The 20,830-nt window shown below is 42.6% G+C and overlaps 1 protein-coding gene across 27 annotated transcripts in view; it reads right to left on the minus strand.

Moving 5' to 3' along the window:
- PTPRD (protein tyrosine phosphatase receptor type D) overlaps nucleotides 1-20,830 on the minus strand; it is a 1,185,728-nt gene that overhangs the window by 561,527 nt on the left and 603,371 nt on the right. For all 27 annotated transcript variants that reach the window (XM_081176033.1, XM_081176022.1, XM_081176026.1 and 24 more), the window contains one exon: nucleotides 16,043-16,065. The gene's annotated coding sequence lies outside the window, so the exon portion shown is untranslated. The remainder of the gene's footprint in view (nucleotides 1-16,042; nucleotides 16,066-20,830) is intronic.

The following is a 20,830-nucleotide window of genomic DNA, read 5'->3' on the forward strand; positions in this document are numbered from 1 at the left end:
TTAGTCATGCTGGCCACATGACCCGAAAGCTGTCTGCGGACAAACGCCGGCTCCCTCGGCCAATAAAGCAAGATGAGCGCCGCAACCCCAGAGTCGGCCACGACTGGACCTAATGGTCAGGGGTCCCTTTACCTTTACCTTAAGTTGTTTTAAGTTGCTTTTAAAACTGTGTTGTGACCTACCTGAGGAACATAGGGTGAAGGCTGTGTAAACAGTAATAATTCAGTTCCCCTTCTCACCAGTATTTAAAGGCTCATTACAAGCCTATTTAGGCAAAAGCCCAGTCTGAGCCTCACGTGAGAAATCACCCAAGGAACAATCCTCAATTCTAAAACCAATCCTGAATTCTAAAACCAATTCTTTCCCATGTTAGCTCCTTGAGGTGACGAGACATAACTAAGGGCCTCATAAATACATAACATGCCTGCTGCTTCAGAGTTAAGGCTCTTCTTGACTCTTTAGCCTCAACATGCAGTTTGTATCCGTGCCGGACTGCTCTGAGAGCTGTGAGATTTTTTTTCTTTTTAATAGTCTGTACCTTTGAATATTTGTAAAAGATTGTATTGCTGCTCATTGGAAAGAAAATATGAACTGAAAGGTTTTTTTGGGGGGAGTATAGAATTAGATTCTAATAAGCCCATTTATGCTGTGCTATAGTGATCAAGTAAAACACATTTTTTGCATGAAAAAGTGTTTATATAGATAGATGAGATATAGATGATATAGATGATAGATAATAGATAGATGATAGATAGATAGATAGATGATAGATAGATAGATGATAGATAGATAGATAGATGATAGATACGTAGATAGATAGATACATAGATGATAGATGATAGAGAGAGAGAGAGAGAGAGAGAGAGAGACAGACAGACAGACAGATAGACAGATATAGATAGGTAGATAGATAGATAGATAGATAGATGATAGATAGATAGATAGATAGATGATAAATAGATAGCATTGCTGTATGTAGAGACAGACAGCTGAATCAGTGGGTGATTCCATTGCATTGCTTTTTAGACTCCAGTGAGCATTCACGTTTTATTAGCAGCATGTGTGTCTTGTGTAAACAGACTGGATAATAGCCTTGGAAAGTTGTTGGTACATTCCCTGTGGAACCATTTAAGGAAGCTTTTGGCAGCAAAAGTCAGTCTTGCTAGGGTACTTCCCATTGGGAGCAATGCACCACTAGTATTAGAGTGCTGCGTGTTCGCTGCCTATTAGCTGATTCTTACTATGGAGTTCATATGGGAAACCAATGTGGGCTTTTGCTTGTAAAGGGTGCTGGGAGTTATCAGGAGACCCCTGACATCCCCATAGAGACATTCCCCAAAATTCCCTGGGAAGAGAGATTGATTGTTAAGCCCTATGTTTGTCCTATGTTGCATTATGGCCCTTTCCAAATGATCAGCAACCACAATAGAACCTTTAAGACGCTTCCTGAATATTGTTTCTGAATATTGTTTTATTGAACCTTGACCTAGAACCACTTATGCTGAAGGGCAGTCTAAAGCAAATAAATAACCAATAATTTAGAAAGATATTCATATCCACACTTACCTCGCATTTGCATGCACACACCTCTGACTTTATTCCTTGATCAAACTGGAACAAAAGTTCTCAAACTATGGCCTGTGGGCCATTAGTTGTCTTAACTAAGGTTGCCGGACAAATTCCTCCCCCACACTTCCCCCAACAATGAATACTGAGGCTCTTTTGACCAACACTGGATTCAATGTATAGGGTAACAAGGGAGTTTGAGAAATGTTGAAGTAGAATGTAATAGAACCCAGAGGCTGATAAGCTAGGTAAGGGCTTTAAAGCGCTTTCTGCAGCGAAAAATCCCTTTGCGAAAAGAGCTTTAAAGCCCTCTGCCTTGTTTACTGGGCTCCGGAAAAGCCGTCAGGAGAGCTTCCAAAATCCGGTAAGCAACTGTCTCCCACTCCCTTTCTAATTCCTTATTTATTAGCAATCCGTTTAAACGTGCAATCATGTAAATAAAATCTGCTTAAGTTGCAGGCCTACTGTACTTGCATGTGCATATATAATTTGAAAACATAATCACAGGAAACATAATATATCCCCAAACAATGAAAGTTTTCTATTATCTTACATATATTTTCCCCACATCACAATGAAACCAGTAGTTTCATTGTCGTCATGACACTAACTACTTTACCCAAAATGTAAGACATTGGATACCTGCTGAGAAGTAGCTTTTTTTTAAAATAAAGGAAATAAAACAAGCTTGTTAATAATAATTAAATTAGGTAGATAATGAAGGCAGAATCAAAATGCACTCAAGGGCATTTCTGTGTGCTAAGCCGCAGTCAATTAATAACAGTGAGTGTTCATATTTTCTGCACCACTGGGACATTCATCCAGTTGGTTCCATTACTTCTCAGAAAGAACAATGTTGTAACCTATAAGCTACTGACTCGAGATGTGCATTTATCCTTATACTCTATACTGGGATCTTCAAAGAACAACAGAGTGGAGTTGAGCTGTGATTTCCCTTTCCTTCTCTTTTGGATGGTTTAAGGTTTTGGTTTCCCCCCTCTCCCTGCAACACACAGCCATAATCCAGAAAGCATCTTTCCTTTCCTTAATGGTCTCAAATTATATTGAAGATGGGATTTGAGTGTTATACAGCAGACAGCCCCTACTTTTAAGAAGTTAAACCTTTCACCGTCCCCTAATATGCGCAAAAGGTTGGTTCTTTGTCTACTTCATAAGGTCTGCAGCACAAACCTGGCACAGGATACTGATAACTCCCATCTTCAGTCATAGGTCAGACATTGCTGGTGTGTCTGTGTGTGGAAAAGCAATTCACACTCACACTGTGCTTTAGAGAATGTGAATAAATGAAAAGCTACCTTAATATAAGAATAGTGAAGCTCCCACATATTTTCTACAAATCATAAATATTGTGGAGAGCATACCATTTTAGATGGTCTCGAAGGTTCACTAAAACATGCCTAAGGCAATTTAGCTAATGGATTTTATTAGTGGGAAATTTTGTGTGGGAATATCTTAATCTGGCACAGGTTTCATGTGTTTTGCATAATGAGGTGTATATTTGATTGCAGCGTGTAATTTGACTGTCCATTTCAGAAAGCAAAACAAGTAATGAAATGTGTTAAGTAACAGAGTAATGGAATTCGCGCGTTCCCTTAAATGGGATAGGCTAACCCTATGCCTCTTTCAGATCACTTTTAAAATGTCTGCAGGACTAACAAAGTGGAGTTGTGTCATTTAATGCTTGTTGTAATGGGGTTTTGATTTTTGATTCCCCCCCCCCACTTAAAAGTCTACAAATTGTATGTGGAACTAGAGGTGCAATAGCTGTCACACTCCTACATTATAAACCTAACTATAGGCCACCCAAGGCTACCCTGGTATAACAGAAAGGCCCAACGCCTTGACTCTTTCAAGGGATGTTGCAGCAGCTCCACCCCTCAAGAGGCAGCACTGCCCCACCATGGCCAAGAGAAGACAGGGCAAAGGAAACTAAACTAGCGCCGCCATGCTACTGCCCACTCTGTCGAGAGAGCATGTGTCGAGGAACCTAACTGTGAGTTTGCTTCACATCCCTCATTTATTTGACAGATTTGGCTCGTTAGCTCATTGTTTTATAAAATTCAGAACTCCCGTCCTGGTGTCACACAGTATTTGGACTTTGCTCTTTCCATATCTAGACGTTTACAGAACTTCCACACCTTTGGCTTAAAAAGAGATGGGGAAAATACAGATGGAGGTAACTTCATCCGCCTGGCTTTCCCTATCGTACTGATGAGATGCCAGAAGAAGCTCAGTCTAGTAGAAAGATACAAATCTCACAGCCTTCCACACTATTGCCTCCCCGGCTTTCCCACCCCTTTCTTGGCATCAGATCTCAGCCAGTAGCTGAATAATGGAATACTTATCCTTGTCTAATTGATTCTTGGCCCTTAATGCCACCAAGCAACATCACATAATTTCAGCCCAAGGGGGCCAGAGGGTTCATTTTATAATGAAATGATTTTAGAATGTTGCATTATTTTATTGTTGTTAGCCGCCCTGAGCCTGGCTTCAGGTGGGGAGGGCGGGATATAAATAAAAATTTATTATTATTATTTATTATTCATTACTCCTACCTTCACCACAAAATCCCGTAGTTAATTGCACTGTAGGTGCCATTTCCCCCCATATACCATGAGGTTTATACATTCAAAAGAGGTTTAAAGACTCTCTCAAGGCAAATCTAAAAGAAATGTAGTATAAACACCAACAATTGGGAAACACTGGCCTACGAGTGCTCCAGTTGGAGAGCAGCCTTTACCAAAGGTGTCATGGACTATGAAGATACTTGAACTCAGGACGAAAGGGAGAAACATGCTAAGAGGAACGCACATTTGGCAAACCCCTCACCATGCTCAACTCCCATCTGGAAACCTATGTCCCCATTGTGGAAGGATGTGTGGATCCAGAATTGGCCTCCACAGTCACTTACGGACTTACTGTTAAGACCATGTTCATGGAAGACAACCTTACTTGGCTATGAGTGATCACCAAAGAAGGAGATACCATGAGGATCAGGTACACTGAAAAACTTAATAAAATCCACACAATTAGAATGGGGATTGCACCTTCTAATATTTATATATTCTTTGAATTGTGAAGTCCGTTTCATCTAAATGGTTATCTGGGAACACTAAGGAAAAACAGAGCATGGGATAGTTTCAAGATAAGTCTGTTAATGATCAAGATTCCTAGCTAAACAAAACACCCATAAACATTATGTTTCCTGACAGCTGCAAGCACAAGAATCTAAAATGGCAGTAGCCAATACTATACAACATTGAACCATGTAATTTACATCTTGGAGAAATTAAACACAGCATAATGGCCTAGCTTCCAGGCAACAATACTATTAAATTTGCTGCAGTAGATTATGACATCATCTGAAACCCCAGGACACACATTTCAAGCCAGTTATTATGGTTTGCATTATGTACTGCTCTTCTGGCTAGTCACACCCCCCCCCATTTAATTCATTGCATGAATTGTTATTTATCATGGTTGCATGTGCAACCAGTTGCTGTGCAAAGCAGTGACCTAGTGATGCCACTGGTATGTTTCAGATGGGGGCATACAGAGGAACAGGCAACATGAGCTGTGATGGGCATAATTGGTGTGGTGAGCTGAGCTTCTGCTATTCCTTTTCTCGTGTTCCTCTTATTCGGTCCCTCTGTCGACTGGAAGGGGAACAGCTCAGTGGTAGAGCATTTGCATTCCATGAGGAAGGTCCCAGCTTCAGTCCCCAAAGGGCTGGAAAAAAGACTCCTGCTGCTGCCTGTCAGGACAGACAGTATTAAGAAAGATGGACCAAAGGGTCTAACTCAGTAAGAATACACGTGAGTGCAAGGTCACAATTGTGGGTTCAGACATGTGCCATATAACAGCTGAAGCCCAACACCACCTGGAGGGCAACCATGTTCATAACCCCTGCAATGGTAGAGGTTGGATCTTGCTCAATGTTTTTGACTATGATCATATTGTGAACCACCCTGTGATATTCAGATGAAGGGCAGTGTACTAAACAAACAAACAAACAAACAAACAAACAAACAAACAAACAAACTGCCACCATTGCTTCCTCTTTCTATTGTAGCTCTGCAAAATATGGTGTTATTCATTTCTTCAGGTTTATTTTTTTCATCACACTGTTTGCCACCTTCTAAACCTAAATCTTACTCTTCCATGACCCAGCTCCTAGCATTCCGGATAAGCTGATGGAGTACAGTAAGAGTGCAGTGCTGTATCTACCGGGGGCGGGGAGCTAGCTGGGTTAGCTAGCCCAGTGTGGTGTAGTCGTTAAGAGCGGTAGTCTCATAACCTGGTGAACTGGGTTTGCATCTCTGCTCCTCCACATGCAGGTGACCTTACTTACCTCACAGAGTGTTTGTTGTGGGGGAGAAAGGGAATGGAAGCTGTTAGCCGCTTTGAGACTCCTTAGGGTAGTGATAAAGCGGGATATCAAATCCAAACACTACTTCTTCTTTTTCTTCTTCCTATTTGCCCTGGGTGAAGTATCCAGAGGGATGCCATTGAGTCTCCCATTGTGTGTGTGTGTGCGCGCACGTGCGTGCGTGCAAATGCATGGGGGAGGGCAAACCAGGTCTTTGACCCACATGAAATAAAGCCCAGTTTCGCCCCTGCAAGGATGCACCAGCAGGTCTTTAATCAGCCTAAATCCAAAACACAGTCCCCTTAAGCAAGACAGCTCTATGAGATTCTTGAAGGGGAGATTTACACATTTCTGTGGCTCAGATCTCCTTTGGATCCCTCAGCAATAGTCTCCTTCACAGCACCACCTAGGTATTTGTTGACATTTAAAAAGTATGATGTGTATGTGTGCTCACTGCCCCACATACAGTTTGCTGTCAATAAAACTCTATCAGCGTATACGCTTACTGAGCTGTCCCCATTGCTTTCTTCAGTTTCCATCTAGTTTAGCAGTAAAAAGAAAATAACAACAATTTAATGTTTATTCCAGGGGTCCAAGATTAACAGATAGTGCCCCTGCAGCCTCTTCTCACAGATAGAGGAGAATTCAATGAAAATGTGATTAGCAGTGGGAAGGTGGAGGGAATGCAGCTAAGAGGTGGTGGACTGGCAGCCTCATGCTTTATATCATTGTCCACAAAGGAATGGTTAATGCACTCCTGCAATTATGAAAACCAAACAAATGCTGAATTGATGAACATGACGACCTGTAAGCTTGGCTCAGAAGAAGTGATCTGAGAACACAGTGCATTCCCCTCCCCCGTTCTCTCTTCAAGCAACATGCCACATGGTTGAACTGCTTGGCTAATTTTCTGAATTTCTCCCCTTTCCTTTCTTTTCTTTTTGCTCTTATCCCATTTATTCTTTAATAGCCATCGGTACTGAAGCTGATGTCTGCAAAAGCGAGTGAGTTGATTAATAGGTATTTTATACATCTGGTATTTTCTCATAAAAGACTGGTAAACTTATTTCAATTATCATACCACCAACAAGGATGCAATCTGTTCACAATGGCTGTTTACGAATGGCTGCTTTGGGTAATGGCTGTTTTCTTAGCATGGGAAATGAAATATAATATTATTAAACAGAGATATGCAGAACAATATGTCAACTTATCCGTCTTCCCAAGGTTTATAGGCTTCATTTTTTTTTTTTTTACAATGTTTATTTTATTTTATGGGACCAAACGGTAAAGTATCTCCTACTTGCAAAGACCTCATTTCTTTTATTTTTCCTTTAATGTCCTTGAATATTAGCTTCTACAAACTTGTAAGCAGTCAGTGCAGGAAACCTGGGGTAGGTACTTATTAATTCAGTTCAGATAAATGTGTTAGAATGAAAGTGATAATGAAGCAAGATGTTTATCTTTGAAGGAGGAGGTGGTAGGTTCCCTATGCCAGAAAGTGAAGGCATTTCCTGTTCTACTCCACCAGCTGTGAAAGTGTCACACACTGGTTCTTCATGAAGAGCTGTGCCAATAAAACCCCTTTGGGTTTGCCAAAGATGCTAGGCAACATGGTACTGGGTGAACTGGAGGAGGAGCTGTGGGAAAAACCCCCAGCAAAGGGCATTAAATACAGTTCATATAATCACTTCCTCCAATAGCAAAAGCAGGCAGTGAGTGTTGGCAGGACCGGATCAAAAATGAGACCAAGCAAAGGTGATGAACCAGCTCAGGGAACCCCTGGTGCTTACAGAAAGTACTAAAAAAAACCAAAACCAACACAGCCTTTCTTAAAAGCCCAGGGGCACCCCTACCTACAAACCCCAGCCCAATAAGGAATGTGGATTGTCTGCTGGAAAAGAAATCAAGAAACTGGGGTTTGTGGTGGAAAAACCTTATTGGAGTGCAGAGAGAGCTGGAACCCTGAAACCTACTCTGCAGAGGAGAGGGAGAATAAACTGCAACATTTGGAAGAAAGTCCCACTTGTTTCCTTGAATAGCAAACTCAGGTGAAGTGAAGGCATGAGACAGGAGTTGGTAATGCAGGTGAGCTGTGCAGAAGCACGGTGGCGAGCATCCTCCAAGCAAGCTGCCGGCCAGCTCTGCAGAGGCTCCTTTTATTAGCAGAAGTCAACAATTGGAAACAGTAGTAAAACCACCCTGAACTTAACGTATTTCCATCTACGCACATTTCCAGCGTTAGCAAATACACGTGTCAGCAGGTGCTTCCCTCGAATGTTCCCCCCGATACTTGATTACATCTGTGTTCCCCGCCATGCTCCAGCCAAGCGATATGTCAAGCAAACAAATTGTGAAAGGACAAAAGGTCAGGGGGGAAACCCTGTTTTCTAGCCAAGAAGGCAAAAGGTCAGGGAAAGCAGGCATAACGCTCCTTGACATACTGTTGCACGTCTGGTGCGAGGTTTGCCTTCGCAAAGCGGAGCGTTACCTCTACACTCAGGTGGGGGTGTGTGGCTGATGTTGCGCACGACCTCGTGTGTGATGCCCAGACATGTGTGACATCCAGGCGTTGCTTGGCAACTCAGCATCCCTGGTTGGTGGCAGCTCCTGCCCTTCCTTCTGCCAGTGACGCAGGCAGAGGGCTGCTTCCGTTATGCAGCAGGAAAAAGAGGAGGAATGACTGACACATTCCTAGCTCAGACACCACATTTGGGGGTCGTGAATGACCATCATTGACGTCACACGCAACACCCAGATGAACATTGCAGGAGCTCAGCCCCCCCCCCCAACAAATACTAACAAACACCGCAACACCAGAGTCGTCTGCGACTGGACCTAACGGTCAGGGGTCCCTTTACCTTTACCACTGAATTATGGTCACACACATGCAAACATATACAGCAAGAGCTATGTTGTGATACGAACGCTATCACACCAAATCTATCAAACGTAACTTTTACAGTCCCTTTCACAGGTCAGGAATACGATCTAGCTTTTACCTTTTTTCATTATATATCCAGTACTGGAAAGCCAAAGTATATTGTGGCCTGGGATATCCATGCAAAATGCCATCTGTATCATGTTCACACACACACACACACACACACACACACACACACACACTCACTGCCGACCCATCAAACGTTGTATATCTATTTCTGAGGGGGGAAAGGGGGGAAATATATATTAGTGTTGCAAATATATCAAGGAAAAAGGAAGGGAATGAAACATATACCAGCTGTTACTTTTCAGTTTAAATGTAGAAACTGTAACTGTAATGGACTGGGCTATATTTTTAAACATGTTTAAAAATTAAAGAGTATTTAGCACACAGAGACTCGAGACTATATACCTTTCAAAAATATGGTAAATGTTTAATTTAAGAGCAGAGAAAGCAGATGGTTTCTGGAAACAGAAATCTCAGTATTACCGAGCAGATGATATCCGTTTATAGTTTTATAGAAACCTTTTAGAAAACAAACTTCCAAGATCCAAGCAGCGAAGGCTGGCCCATGAGGGCAAATGTGGCACGTTCCCCACCAACCTTAGCCTGTTCGCAGTCCAGGCTGTGGCACTGCATGTCAGCTGCCTCCTCCTTAGTCTCAGGCTCCATACACATCATACATTTAAGGCATATGTAAAGCACATTTTGGAAGGGGTGCGGGTGGCGCTGTGGGTTAAACCACAGAGCCTAGGACTTGCTGATCAGAAGGTCAGCGATTCGAATCCTCGCGACGGGGTGAGCTCCCGTTGCTCGGTCCCTGCTCCTGCCAACCTAGCATTTCAAAAGCATGTGAAAGCGCAAGTAGATAAATAGGTACTGCTCCGGCAGGAAGGTAAACGGCGTTTCCGTGTGCTGCTCTGGTTTGCCAGAAGCAGCTTAGTCATGCTGGCCACATGACCCAGAAGCTGTATGCCGGCTCCCTCGGCCAGGAAAGTGAGATGAGCGCCGCAACCCCAGAGTCGGTCACGACTGGACCTAATGTGGTCAGGGGTCCCTTTACCTTTACTAAAGCACATTTTGACCCAAAGAATCCTGGGAAGTGTAGTTTGTCAAGGACGATAGGATATGGTTACCAGATTTTTTTCAATGAATCTGGGGACACTTTTTTTTTTTTTTTGGGAAGCTGAGTAGCAACAGGGAGTCAGTAGTGGGGATGGTGAGGCAAAAGACCCTGGGCCCAAGCACACATGCATATTGTACAAAGGTGCAAAGCCCTTCTTTCGCATCCTGTGAAACATAAATGCACAGAGTTTTTTTAAAAAAACTGGGCAACGAAGCGCCACCCACCCATGACTCCCGAGCCTCTCCCGATCTCCTGCCCCCTTCCTCCTTTGTTTTGACTGATTGGGGGAGACATGGGAGTCACGGGTGGGCAGCTGTTGTTGTTTTTTTAAAAAACTCTGCACATTTATGTTTCACAGGGTACAAAAGAAGGACTTTGCACCTTGCCTGGCAGAGAAATCACGTGCCTTGCACCCCCTCCTGGGCAGCACCCACCCATTTGTGACTCCCGAGCCTCCCCCAATCTGTCAAAACAAAGGGGGAAGGGGGCAGGAGATCTGTACCACCAGATGTCCCTAGTTCCCCTTCAGCAGTGGCAGTGGCAGCAGGCAGCTCCTGAAGCCAACCAGAGCCAACTGCGCTATCAGGCTGGCTCTGGGCTGCCAAGGCTGCCACTGCCACATTTCCTGGGGACAGATTTGCAAATCTGGGGACATTCCGGGGATGGTATTTGTCTGGGGACAGATTTGCAAATCCGGGGACCGTCCCCGGGAACCGGGGACGTCTGGTAACCCTATGATAGGAATCATAGCTCTGCAGAGGTATGCCAGACTTCCCAGGATACTTTGCGGGTGGTTGCTCTATACCCATTGTGTGCATACAGCCTCAGTGCTGCCCTTGCACAACTCAGTAAAGAGCAGGGGTGCCAACAATAATTTTTTTGGAGGCTGCACCCCAATGTTCAAAAAGACAGTAGGTGGAGGAGGCCAAGCACAGCTTCAGTGGCCAGCTCCTTCTCCTCCTCCTCTTGCCATGGAGGGGAAAGGGGGGGGGGAAGCAACCCTTGGCTGGTTGTGAAAGCAGGAAAAGGAAGAAGAGGAGACCAAGGGCCAAAGAGAAGGAGCCACCAGCCATTGAAGCAGGGCAACTGCCATGTGTGGCTCCGCCCCTAGCTCCGCCTGAAGTCATGATGCGACACTGTGCGTCATGTGTGTCACGTGTGCAATGTCAGCTCCCCTCAATTTCCCTAGCAATTTGGTGCCTCTGACAGAGAGGATAATGGGAACAAAACTAGAATTAGTTATTTCTACTTCTGTTCCACCTTATTCACCACCACAGACAGGCTTTCCTCCTCCTCTGCTCCACACGGGTCTTGGCAACTGCGCACAGCCTGTGAATGCGACTGTGCATTCTATAGCTAGTTCACAAAATACATTTCCCCCAGTAAAGTGCTTCAACCCATCTATTATTATTATTATTATTATTATTATTATTATTATTATTATACAAAATAGTGTAACATATGTAAGAAACATGCAAATCTTTTCTAGTTTGCAGAATTATGGAATGCCTATAGCCAAGAATTGGGTGCTTTTCACTCAACATGCTGCGGTGGATCTCAGTGTGTACTAAGGAATGCACAGGAAGGTTCATGCAAGTGAGAATTAAATGCAATCTAAGGCAGTTCTTAAACCTTTTCAACTCAACAGTATTCTGTGGCCCCCTTCCATTTTAATGGCAAAGCCACAAACCTTTATTTAGCTCAATTACCAGTGTGCTTCTGAATCAATGTTTATTAAATTTTTGTCCGAAGGCATAGGAGCCAACTTCTATGGGCCAAGGTCCCTTCGGACACCCTGATAAAATATTTGAGGGGGCTGGGGCCCCTCAAAGTTCAAAGGTGTTGCCATTGAAATGGCGTGCATACACCATGTCTAAGATTGATTATGCGAGGTGGGGCTTACCTGCCCCCCCCCCAATATTTTATTCAAGTTGGCACCCCTGTTTGAAAGTTACTGAAAGGGATGACAATGTGTGCCATACTGCTAATTTACCACCCCTTATTATCAAGCACAGGCTTATAATTTTCCTTGTCACTTTTATCCCTCTCTGCCATTCCATGTCCTATCCATTTTGAGATATAAGGTTACATACACCGGGAGGGCCATAGCTCAATGTTAGAGCATTTGCTTTGCATGCAGAAGGTTCCAGATTCAATCCCTGTCAATCCAGGTAGCGCTAGAAAAGATCCCGTCTGGAATCCTGGAGAGCCACTGCCACTCGGTAGGAGCTAGATGGAACAATGGTCTGAGTCAGGACAAACAGCTGCTTATGTTTCTACTTCTAACATTAGAACCTCAAAATCTGTATAATGCGCTATCTAGGCATTACTCATCTGTTTTTGGAAGCTAAGTTTAATGCTAGTTGACCTGATACTAGCCTGCATTTATTGTTGTAAAGAAGAAGAAGAAAGTGAGAGGGATGAATTTAAATTCATTATATGCAACAATATAATGGAGAAAATAGTAATCAAACTATTAAAAATGGAGTTGCAAATAGTAATTACAAAGATGGTTGCCATGCAACTGGAAGGATTCCTACGAACACTGCACGCAAATCCATTTGTTAAGTATGCTGATATTTTGCCTTGACCTTTTCCAGTTATACACCTGACCAGACAGTCTGCCGGTGGATTTGCGAGGATGATAACATTAAAGGTACATTATGGGCTGGGGGAAGGAGGTGGTGGAGATGAACCTGTTGTGCTATTTTTTTATATACTAAATATAGTAAAACGATTTTCATTGTATTCAAAAGGTTAGGGATAAGGAGTTCATGTGCTAAAAAAAAAAAGCAATTCACATAGAGATGGCTTTGTCAGTATGGATTATTTCCCCATTATAAATTAAGGGGCCCAATCCAATTAATCCTCTGTTGCACGCCAGCCCGATCTCTGAGCAGTACACGATTCATGGGTTCATGGGTTCGGTTTCCTCAGAATGAGGAACAGCAGAGCAGTGGCGTAGCGTGGGGGGTGCAGGGGGGCCGGCCGCACCGGGCGCAACACCTGGGGGTTAGGGGGCGCAAATCCACGGGTTAGGGGGCGCAAATCCACGGGTTAGGGGGCGCAAATCCACGGGTTAGGGGGCGCAAATCCACGGGTTAGGGGGCGCAAATCCACGGGTTAGGGGGCGCAAATTACTTGCCTTGCCCCGGGTGCTGACAACCCACGCTACGCCACTGCAGCAGAGACTGTGGTGTCTTTTTGATATATGGAGCCATATATACAACCTGAGCCTACAATGAAGGGGTTCACTGTGGGAATGTTCAGGGAGGCAGGAGAGGATATGCTGCTTAATGATATTCTTCCTGACTTGCGTTAGCAAGTTCTATATCTTAGCAGAGTTTAAACATTCCCCTTTAAACAAACATCTGTTTGCTTGTTGCAGGCTAGTTTTAGCCTCTAAATATAGAATTCCTGGTAAGATCCCCTCTTGTCCCTCTTAAAAAGAATAAATGTGACAATCTTATTAAATTCAATATAAAAGTAGTTTACTCACATTCATTCAGGTCACAGTTAGATCCCTGAAGGAAGACTTACATTACAAAAGTATATACATATGTGGAACTATCCCATAAGGGAGTTAGTTCCCAAGGGACTGCAAACAAGCAGTCACTTCTGCTGACTCATAGAAAAACAAAAAGGAGAAGATCTGAAAAAGAGAGAGAGCGGTGTGCTCCCTGCCTTGCTAGATTAGATCACGCCTGCCTCTAGTCACATGCAGAGGAAGTTTGTTCCAGCTTAGGAGGAAACAGGATTTTTCTCCTGGCTGGTACACAGCATCCACTAGCACGTCCACTCTAAGAATCCTGTACTTGACTGCTATGTGTTTCACACCCCAATCGCCTTCTCAATCCGGCCCACAGACGGTCTGGGAATCAGCGTGTTTTTACATGGCCTCAGTCCTGTTATACCTGAAGGAGCGTCTCTACCCCCATTGTTCAGCCCAGACACTGAGATATAGCTCTGAGGGCCTTCTAGTGGTCCCCTCACTGTGAGAAGTGAAGTTACAAGGAACTAGGCAGAGGGCCTTCTCCGCAGTGGCACCCACCCTGTGGAACTCCCTCCCATCAGATGTCAAGGATATAAACAACTATCTGACTTTTAGAATATATCTAAAGGCAGCCCTCTATCGGGAACTTTTTATGTTTGATGTTTTAGTATGTTCTATGAGCTGCCAAGAGTGGCTAGGGAAACCCAGCCAGTTGGGCAGGATATTTAATAATAATAATAATAATAATAATAATAATAATAATAATAATAATAATAATAATAATAATAATATCTGTTCTACAGAGCTGCATACAGCATACAAATAGAATATTTCTCTAATATACAAAACTCACCACACAAGAGTGTCACTAGCATTATGACTTAGTAAGCTGCTCTGTTGCCAAAAATGCAGATGTATGATTTGGGTTGAAAGTGTGACCCAATGTATAGGATATAGACTATTTTCGTGGCTCATTTATTTCATATAGAGGGAAACAGTCACATCACGATCGGAGTGGAAGAATTTATTGAGTTTCGGGGGGGAAAGAAACTGATCTAATAGATAGGAATATCCCTAGGCTATGAAAAGATTGGGATGTATAAACTTCACAGTGCCCTGTGCTTCTCTGAAAATTGAGATTGAAATCTCTGAAAATGGAGGGAAAATGTTTATCCAATATAGGCATTATAGAAAGAAATAAGTCATCTTTGTGACACAGATACATTAGATTTTAGCAAATCTCACACTCTTCAGGTAAATGTTTTTCCCCTCCCAGTAACCAGGTTCACCCTCAGCAATAAAGCTTATTAGATTATGCAGTATATCATACGTCCACGATGAAAAGATTATGAACCTACACACCCAGTACACATTATGAGGTGTTAGAAATGTACTTATAAATGATTAAGGCTGGAATCCTGTACTCTCTTACCTGGAAGTAAGCTCTGATGAAATCAACAGGGCTTACTTCTGAGTTGCCATCTATAGAATTGCCATGGACATCTGCTTATTTCATAGGCAGGGACTGCCTGAAGAATTTTGTGGTGAAAGTCAGATTTTTTTGGGGGGGGGGAGGCATTTGAATTTGATGGGGGTTTTTTCTCTCCAGAGTCTCTTCTTATCATTTTTGAATTTTATATTCAAAACAACAAAAGAGTTGCCCCCTTCTCTTCTAAGGAAATTTATACCTAATTCTCTTATGAGGTTGCAAAAAAATTCTCTCTTGCTATCTACTCTACTACTTTTGCTTTAAATTTCAGAACTGTGCTTCACATTCTCACTTAGTTCTGGGTTTATCCAGAGTCCCCCGACTGTCATACCATATTACAGATTGGGCACCACATGTTTGACAGTTTCCGCACATAAAATGCTCCCTGCACATAGAAAAATAAGCACAGACTTTGTCATTGACATGCGACTTTTCTTTTTCATGGCTGAAATGTAAAGGAATTACAAAATGAAATGTTCTGCTGTTGCAGTCTGAAATGGATCTGTCCTCTTTGAATACATGGATGATCCACTCTCTAATGATGGTCTATTCCTATGGCTATCTCATTATGTGAAGCCATAGTCAATAAGGTTTTCATGCTCTATCAACAGGCATGCATAGACATTGCTATAGCTTAGTTTCCACATTCACTTGCACCCATGGCTTTTCATTTTTTTAAAAAATGGCTGCCATGGCTGAGGCAGTCATATGATTGAAAATCATTCACTTCCACCTGCCCAAATCCAGTTATGAAAGTTCAAGGTCAGAGGTGGGGAGTGTAAATTCACACTCACTTCCACTCTGATTTACAAATAAGCACTGGATTTATGCAGTCCAAGACAATGCTTAAGTAATGGCATATCAACTTAGCAAAACAATAAAGTAGGGAACAAGAGATCATCTATAATCTTCCAAATAGCCATATTTAATTTCATCACGCAGCTCAACCACCAAGCCTGAAACAAGGCTTGTATGCTTTTGTGTTCCGTTCTAATCAAACACTTCATTTATTTTTATTAAGATTAGAATCTTACCTCAACCTTGTGAACCGCAGCTCCTGTTGAGAAACAGAAAGAGAATTGTAATTTTATTTTATTGTATTGGATTCACCGGTTATTTTATAAAAGGCTAACACCCTGATTTGATATTGCGCGTAAAAAAACAGGCAAAGATCCTTTGTCAACTATCCAACTTTAATCCAACAATATATTTTTTTAAAAAAATTAGTCCATGCCTACCATGCACCGTGCCCAGAGAGCTTGCCATAGGCCATAAAAAGTCCACTTCCTGCCCCTTGGTGTATACTGGTGGCCACACATGGATACAAGAATCATTTTGTGCCATAGTGGAAAATAGGAAGCCTCCAGCCTTCTACCCTTTGCTTGGTCAAGGAAGGCAATCCCAGTGTGGGGCAGTGGTTAGAGAGTCAGATTAGGATACAAATGCAATAACCCTTGCTGGCCTGGTAGGAGAAACGGAGCAATATCATCTTCAGCTCAAGCACTTTCACCTAAAGTCCATGGACTGGAAACAATTAGATGTAGGTTTAGTACACTGGCCAACAGAAGGCACTTAATTCCAGTCATTCTCTGAAGTCACAGAAAATGAAGTTTATTAACAAGATAATAGGTAAGAACAGCACCACCATGATTTATTTATTTTTAATTAATTTGAGTGGTATTCAACAAAGTAGTCCAGCTACAGTAAGGACATTTGGCTGTGCAGTGGAATGTCCCTTCCATGTCCCCAATGCCCTCTAAATCTGTTTTGGGTGTTCCTGCAACCTTCCAGAGTAGATTCAGCGGGATGCAGAGAGGGGAGAGGAGAGGAGAGGAAGATCTATGATCCACGGAAATCCTTGCACTAGCAGAAGTGCTTTATTGAATACCACACTTTATATCTCATAAAGGCATAAGTCTGCAATAATAACCTCACTTACTTTGGAGTAAGTCCATTGAATTCAATAGGACCTACTTCTGAATGTGCATGGTTAGGATCGCACTGCTTGCCATTAAATGGATATACAGTCATACCTTGGTTGTCAATCGGAATCCATTGCGGAAGTCCGTTCAACTTCCAAAAAACGTTCACAAACCAAGGCACAGCTTCCGATTGGCTGCAGGAGCTTCCTGCACTCAGTCGGAAGCTGCAGAAGTTGTGTCGGACGTTTGGGTTCCAAAGAATGTTTGCAAACCGGAACACTCCCGGGTTTGCAGCGTTCAGGAGCCAAAACATCCAAGTTCCAGAGCGTTTGACAACCAAGGTATGATTGTAGTCCATTTTTATTATTCAGAGTTCTATGAAACAAAACATAATTGTTCTCAAACACTAATTTGCCATATTTTAATTGAGAAGCTGCAACAGAGTGAGTTGGCTAATAAGCCTTTGCCATTAGAAAATGGCTATTTAAGGTTCTCAAATGTGTGACTAATATGGCATCTGGAACACTCTTTGTTTGCATTATTATTCTACCATGAATCAGTAGTTTTGTTTATTGCTTCTAGAAATACAACTTTGTACTGTAATTTGCAATAAAAGATCATATTTCTTGAATAAGGCCTGCAACCTTTACTGAAATAGTATGAAGAAAATTGAGCTTTCGGCAGAAAGATCGCTTTATATTTATACAACATATAAATAAGGTGAAAATTACTTTCCTTCCTATTAACACCTCCACTGGAGACCACTAACAAAATGCTTCATTATATCCACTCACTGACTCAATTAAACTTGAGGTGAAATCATGTCAGAATGATTTTCCGTAACTTGAGGAAAACAATACATTTTTTCTTCTTTTGGGGGGTTGGGTTGAAAGACCAAAAAAAATAGGCAGAAGAAGCTCTTTTCTGCACATTTATTTCATCTGAAGGCAGAAGATAAAATATATTTATGATGTTATCGGGGCGGGCAAGAGCCTGCTAAATATGTTATGATTTAGTAAAAGTTACAATTAACCAAGGTTTGATTAAACTTTGCTAAACATGGAAACTCCATGGATCCAGTTGTGCTAAGGAGCCAAGCTAGTTCAGCGAAGCTAGCAGTTTGGGCCATTAGTAAGGGACAAAGGCCACTGATGGCCCATCAAGGGAACCATCAGAGATCAAGACTGCCAGGCAAAAGGGAGTGGGGCCCCTTCTTTGCTGGGTTTATACATAGAATCATATAATTGTAGAGTTGGAAGGGACCCAGAGGATCATCTAGTCCACCCCTTGCAATGCAGGAATATGTAGGTGTCCCATATGGGAATCAAACCTGCAACCTTGGCGTTGTCAGCATCACATTCTAAGCAACTGAACTATCCAGGGGGAGGAGGAGGAGGAGGAGGAAGAAGAAGAAGAGGAGGAGGAGGAGGAGGAAGAGGAGGAGGAGGACTCCCCTTAAGGAATCTCAAAGCGGCTAACAATCTCCTTTCCCTTCCTCCCCCACAACAAACGCTCTGTGAGGTGAGTGGGCCTGAGAGACTTCAAAGAAGTGTGACTGGCCCAAGGTCACCCAGCAGCTGCATGTGGAGGAGCGGAGACGCGAACCTGGTTCACCAGATTACAAGTCTAATGCTCTTAACCACTACACCACACTGGCTCTCAGGTTTAGGGTTTCAGTTTTGAATGAAATAGCCTAGGGGAAGGTCATTGGAGTCAGTTAGCAGCAAGAAGGAGAAGGAGTGGCAGAACTGCAATACAGCTGGGACACAACAAAAAGACACAGAGGATGGTGTTGTTGTTGTCTTTGAATCCATTGCTGCCCTTATGGGGGAAGCCGGGCTACCATAGGATAGGAATGCCCTGCAATCCCTCCATCTACAGAGTGCAAGTGTAGCATATGGAAGACATCCATCTGTTTCAGGCAACAATAGAAGAGTGTGCCTTTGGGAGTGAAGTCAAATCATTGGAGAGTTACAGTGCCTGCTGTTGCTGTAGAGACCAAAATGGGAGAGCCAACAGGAAAGAAAAGTGGGAGGCATCTAAGGAAACTGGTGTGGCCTCATAAGGAGCTTACGGATGAGCTGAGATTTAAGAAGGGCATGCATAAGAAATGGAAGAAAGGAGAAATCCCCCCAAAAAGAGTATACATAAGTAGCCAACAGTTGCAGAGTGAATGTCAGGTGGGCTAAAGTTTAGAATGAGCTCAGTGTCAGGAGTTCAGCCTACACTCGAGTAGGACCCTGGCAGAGACACATGCCCGACTGGCATGTTCCCTCCCTCCTGGTCGATCGTTCAGGAGCTTCAAAAGCTTTCTTCAGCCCGAACATCACAGCGACCGATGCCAACAGACATTGGCACACTTAGCGATCCACAGAGTTTGCACATCATGCCTGACAAACCTCAGCAACTCAGCGTTTTGGCTAATCTACTTTATTTACATATAAACACACACGGAGCACTGCAACATGGCTCCCTCTCTCTCTAGCATCAGACAGCAAAGAGAAAAAGAACAAAGGACAATAGTCCCACTTCACGGAACACAGTAACACAAACATCCTGTCTCCGTTACATCCCACTCTGTGGAGTCAAAACATATACCGTCATGTGAAAGACAACAATCCCATGACTGCAATCATGGAGCAGGAATTCTAACACTCAGGTCCTGCAAAAGAGGTTAAAAATAATTTCTAAAAGGTTTCTTTGGCTATGTTCAAAGCAAGAGGGAGAAGAACATGCAAGTGGTAGGTGATCTGCATGGAGAAGATGGAGAAATGCTATTGGGTGAAGGGTAGGACTCAAACCAAGGGCTTCAAGTTATAAGAAAGGGGATTCCGACTAAACATATGGGAAAACTTTATGAAGAAGATGTTCGACAGTGGAACAGTCTCCCTTGGGAAGTTGTGGACTCTCCTTCCTTGTAGGTTTTTAAACAGAGGTTGGATAGCCATCTGTCATGGATGCTTTGGCTGAGATTCCTGAATTGCAGAGGGTTGGACTAGATGACCTTTGGGTTCCTTCCAACTCTAAGATACTATGATTCTATGATAACACTCTTTGGAATTCATGCCGTTGGGTTTGTGTTGAAGAAATGGTGTGGTGGCTTAAAAATATAGTCCCTGTGACATTTTAAATCAGAAATAGCTTTCTCTGTTGCCTAATTTCCCTCTAGAACCTGGAGAGGTGAATCAGAAGGATACTGACATCAGTTGAAATAAAGTTTTACATTGTCTTTTATTGCGCAAGTGGGAATCATAAAGCACCTGACAGATTGAGGAATCAGGGATGCTCTGAAAGGTGTTAAAATATGGTATAAAAATATCTTTATAGTGATTAGCATGAGCAGTTAAGGTGAGGTAGACATGTTTTAAGATTTATAGTGGAACATTAGCCATTTGCTTTAACTATGAATTCATCAATTGCCTAGCTCTAGTCTTTTCACATAAATGACTTCTAAAAGGCAGGAAAAGGAAAAGACATAGAGAACAGCTACCACAGTAGAAGGATTGTGCATCAGCCATCTTGTTTCTAAGAAAAAGTGACATATTCTAATGAATGGCATGTATGTTTATCTAGGACAAGAGTCTGCATTTCAAATATGAACGTATACCAGCTTGAAACAAGAACCTATTTTTTCCCCATTTACAATTATAAAAACGTCAAAACACTGACTTTTCATTTGCATTGCTGTTCGCAGGAAAACAACAAAAACACAACAATATACTTACTATGTGTTGTGTGAAAAACTGCCTTATATATTTAAATCAATCTCATGAACTGTCAGCTACTTCCAAAGTTTCCATTTGAGAGAGGGGGTTGGAAAATACGAATACTGTACAATATTATCTCACCGGAAGACCAAGATATTGGAATGCTATTTGCTATTTATTTCTCAGGATACAA

The sequence above is a fragment of the Podarcis bocagei genome (assembly GCF_964188305.1).
Source record: "Podarcis bocagei genome assembly, chromosome: 17".
NCBI classification, from domain to species: Eukaryota; Metazoa; Chordata; class Lepidosauria; order Squamata; family Lacertidae; genus Podarcis; species Podarcis bocagei.